This window comes from Miscanthus floridulus, chromosome 1 (genome assembly GCF_019320115.1).
Source record: "Miscanthus floridulus cultivar M001 chromosome 1, ASM1932011v1, whole genome shotgun sequence".
NCBI classification, from domain to species: Eukaryota; Viridiplantae; Streptophyta; class Magnoliopsida; order Poales; family Poaceae; genus Miscanthus; species Miscanthus floridulus.
Genome location: NC_089580.1, coordinates 153,914,632 through 153,919,480, shown reverse-complemented (window position 1 = coordinate 153,919,480; position 4,849 = coordinate 153,914,632). Strand labels below are relative to the sequence as shown.

The 4,849-nt window shown below is 53.1% G+C and overlaps 1 pseudogene; it reads left to right on the top strand.

The window, feature by feature from the left end:
* The first annotated feature begins 581 nt into the window (after nucleotides 1–581).
* Nucleotides 582–1,446, top strand: LOC136465751 (mitogen-activated protein kinase kinase 9-like; annotated as a pseudogene).
* Nucleotides 1,447–4,849: the final 3,403 nt, after the last annotated feature.

Below are 4,849 nucleotides of genomic sequence, written 5' to 3'. Positions count from 1 at the left end.
TCCAGCGCTGGGATGGCCATGGTGCGGAGCAACACCGGTGAGGGACGAGGAGCTGGAGGACGAGGACGACGTCACGAGCCTGTGCATTTGGCCGGGCGGCCATGGAGAACTCGCGGCCTAGGCGGCCGGAAGCGGCGCGGAGAGGGGGCTGGTCCGAGCGGTCGCATGCGCACCCACGCGGCGCTGCTGGGCACGCCGGCATGCACGATGAACCACATGTACTACCCGGGCGGCGGCGGCGCGGCGACCACGGCCTCGTAAAACCAAGGTTTTAAATCTCCGGCTATAGCTGCTCGACGCTGATCAAGCTATTTGGGTTGATGTACAACTTAACGGTTATAGCCTCATTTAGCTCAGCTATAGCTGTTTTAGAGATCATCCGCTAAATACCTTTAGCCGGAGATTTAAAACCTTGCGTAAAACCCCACGTCCAGCTGCGCCACCCTGCCCATGGCGAGCTCCACCACGCGCTGGTTCATCCCAACTCTCGTGTCACTGCTTGCCTCCCCTCCTCACCTCAACTCTCTCGACAACTCCTCCTCCTCCGCACCCCACAGCTGTCTCAAGAGTCCAACAAGCCAATGGCTCTCGTCCGCCAGCGCCGCCAGCTGCCGCACCTCACCCTCCTGCTCGACCACTTCGCCCTACGCCTGCCACCGTAGCCTCGACCCACCGCCGCGCCGTCCACCTCCACCTCCACGTCCAACACCCGGCTCTCGGACTATGAGAGGCTCTCCGTTCTCGGCCACGGCAACGGCGGCACCGTTTACAAGGCGCGGCACCGGTGGTCCGCGCAGCTAGTCGCGCTCAAGCTCTTCGCGGACGGGGACACCTCAGTGGCGCGCGAGGCCGAGATACTCATGCTCGCCGCGGATGCGCCTCACGTCGTGCGCCTCCACGCGGTGATCCCGTCGTCGGCCACCGCCAGGGCCGAGGAGGCGCCCGCAGCGCTGGCGCTGGAGCTCATGCCAAGGGGCTCCCTCTCGGGCCTGCTCCGCCGGCTGGGCCACCTGACAGGGGTGGATCCAACGGTGGGGCGGGGGGGGGGGGGGGGCTCGAGCCCCCCGTACCCATACCGGAGCAGTGGAACCCCTCTGGAGCCCTCATGAATTTTAAGGCAAAGTTTTATAGTGTAGGTGGGGCTGAAACTTAAGATCGAGCAGCAGTCGGAGGTATGTGTTGTTCACTCCCCCCTAAATTTTTTCCTGGATCCGCCGCTGCCGCCCGATGCGGGAGCGGCGCATCGCCGCCGTGGTGCGGCAGGCGCTCCTCGGGCTCGCCACGATCCACGCGCTCCGCGTCGTGCACCGCGACCTAAAGCCGTTGAACCTGCTGGTCGGCACCGACGGCGAGGTCAAGATCGCCGACTTTGGCGCAGGCAAGGTGCTCCGCCGGCGGCTTGAACGACATTCGAAGGAGCAGCGGCGATGGCCTTGGCATCGGTGACGATGGCGAACGGCGGCCCAGCCGCAGCCACATGAGGTGAGCAGTCAGACACGCTCGGGAGGTGATTCCATCCTCGCGTGAGCGCTGCGACGAGCCAGGCCACGGAGAAACGGAGGGGGGTTCGTTTCCCTAGAGCCAGGAGAGAGAGGAGATTTTGCATCGGATTGGCTTGGCTCGCGAGTGGGCAAATGGCATCAAACACGGGAGTTGCATCTGGAGAGCGCAGCCAGGCCACCAGGCCACGGTACCAAACAGGCCCTGAAAGTCTGAAACAATGTTGGCACTAGTTGTAGCAGGACGGCCGACAGCTTTTTGGTATAATTTAAATTAGGCTGACTTTTCTGTTCTTGTGTTCTTGACTTTTCTAGCTAGTGATCTTAGCCAAGTTTCCACTGCCACAAAAATTTATAGAGGCGCATCTCCCTTTTCCAATAGAGGCAACAACTCAATCTATAACCGTCTCTAAAAATGGTTTCTAAACCGAACTGTCTTTATAAATGCAATTGTAGGGACGACCGGTATTTTCAACTAGCTTTACTAATGCCCCCTATATTTAAAGGCAATTCTAGATCTAACCGCCTCTAATGCCCCCTATATTTTCAAACGAAACTAGATGAAGACAAACTTTATTTCAAAGTTCTATATCTAGAAGAGATCTATAGCTTTATAGTTAACAACTTTTTTATTTAAAATATTTTGGATTCAACAAATTCTATTTGAAGTTACTCCGTCCGTTCCAAATTATAAATCGCTTTGACTTTTTTAGTACATTCATTTTACTATACATCTAAATATAATAATATGTCTAGATCTATAGCAAAATGAGTGAACCAAAAAAGTCAAAGCGACTTATAATTTAGAACAGAGGGAGTATGATATTTTGAAAGTCAAAATTTTCGTACAAATCTAATATACTAGTTGAACTTAACAGCATCAACACGAACAACTAATTTGCAAGGGATTTGAGGTGTAGTGCATAGGAAACAAGAATGAGAGAGAAAGAGAGAGAAGTAGAGAGATGTATCGAAAAAGAAAACGGTGTATTAGGAAGTGAGAATGACAACTAATAATGTGAAATATGTATAGAAAGCTAAAAAGGTTAAGTATTATAGGAAGGAGGGGAGTATCTCTCGTCATGCCATTTTTTTCACAATAGCTGGTGCATATAGAAAGAATTACATCGTTTCCAAAGGGCAGCCTACGGCCTTGCGCCCGCCTAGTGCAGGCGACTCTTCTCTTTCGGTGGCTCTCTCATCCTTTTGCCGATCATCGATCGACCCCCTGTGCTTGGTCGGTAGTCATCGAATACGATCGATCAGCGTCTAGTACGAACACCAAATCCATTCGCGCATGTACTTGTACTGATGGCTGCAACGATCGCCGGTTGGTAAAGATGTGCATGCAGCCCGTGGGCCAAAGGCCCGGCCCAAAGCACGGTTATTGGGCCCGACCCGAGCACGGCACGGCCCGAACCCTAACCGGGCCCGTGTCGGCCCGAAGCCCGTAGCAGGCCGGGCTTGGGCTGAGGCCTCGGCCCGCCGGGCGGCACGGCACGGCCCGTTTTACAACGGCCGGCCCGGTGGAGGCCCGTTTTAATTTATTGAGCTGGTCGTACTATTTTCCTTTCTAGGGTTTTATCTCACGAGGTGTGAGTTTTACCTAGAATGGTTTTTAATGAGGCGGCATTGCATAAAAAGCTCAAATCTTTTGTCATCTGGTGTTTCTGTGATCGTTAAATATGAATATGTGAACCTGTGATTGTGCTGTTAAATATGGTGTTTACTATGTAACGGGCTATGGGCCGGCCCGATGGACCAGTGGGCCGCGGGCTCAACGGGCTGGCACGGCCCGATATTCGGCCCACGGACCGTGCCTGGGCCGTCCGACAGGCACGGTGGACTGTTCAGGCACGGCCCGGTGGCCCGGCGGGCCAAAAGGGCCCGAGCCCAATCGGGCCGTGCCTGGCCCGGGCTCGGGCCGTGCCGTGCCGTGCCGGCCCGTTGCTCATCTTTACCGGTTGGTCGGCACGCTTGCCAATGAAGAAGTACATGCATCATGCGTGCAGCTATCCTCCAGCCCAGGGGCAGGGGCGGATCTGCCACCGGGCCTCGGGGGCTCACCGAGACTGAGCCTGTGGAGCCCTCTCAATCCTCTCTAAAGTTTTCAGGAGTGAAAGGAAGAGTTTGAGCGTTGAGCTGAGGTTGAAGACGATATTAAAGCGTTGAGCTGAGCTTGATGTCTTCGTTTCCGCGTGAACTTAAGGTCTTCCTAGATTTTCGATCCGTCACTGCTCAAGCCGACCAGCCCCGTGGGCTGTGGCCTGTGGGGCTGTTGCTCTTCCTAGCGACCGGAGGTCAAACCGGCAGATCTCGTGGTTCCTTGTGATGAGCTCGCAGCGCAGCCTGCCGCATGCATGGCACACCGCAGAAAATGCAGGCATGCATGCATGCACGTCCTGGTGGTTCCTTTCTCTACACGATTCCATGCATCGTCAACGAACGAGAGCTGTGAACATGTGATCAGCAGTCAGACGACTGTGCTATGGGTAGGGATGAAAACGGTACGGATATTTTCCGATCGTATTCGAAACTGAATCCGTTTAGAGGTGTTGAGATCTGTCCGTATCCGAGTTCAGATATCCAACATCCGATACCGTATCCGTATCCGAATACTCAAATCACATATTTATGATGTCGATATCCAATCGTATCCTATCCGACATAGTTAACACTATCCGTATTCGAATCCGAATCCGGACAGAAATATGAAAACAAATGTAATATCGGTGATATTCGTCCGTATCCGATCCGTTTTCATCCCTAGCTATGGGCAGTCATGCCCAACCAGCCAACCTGCATACACGCCGCAGCGTATAAAACTGGACGACGATATCGAGCGCGGGTCGTGCCTAAGGCAGGATAACGAGCTGGCTCGGCTCGGCTCGTTCTGACTCGTTAAGATAATGAGCTAGCTCGGCTCGGCTCGTTATTCTAACGAGCTAGAAAGTCAGCTCGGCTCGGCTCGTTAAAAGCTCGAGTTGGCTCGTTAAACTCGCGAACCAGGTATAAAAAATACATAAAATATAATATTTGCATTTATCTCAAGTTTGAGAATAATAATAATATAAAAGAAATGCATCTAGACCAGTTACCAGTCAATTTATAGGGTCTAGACCAGTTACCAGTCAATTGTAAAGTGCAAGACATGAAGTAATACAAAAACTAATATAAGTTTTGATACTTTTTTTCCTATAAGCTTGGCTCGTTTAGCTCGCGAGCTAACTCGAGTTGTCTCGTTATAGCTAACGAGCTAAAATCTTGGCTCGGCATGGCTCGTTATCGTAACGAGCCGAGCCGAGCGAGCTAGCGAGCTTCGAGTTTTTCGTCCAGCCTTAGTTGTGCCT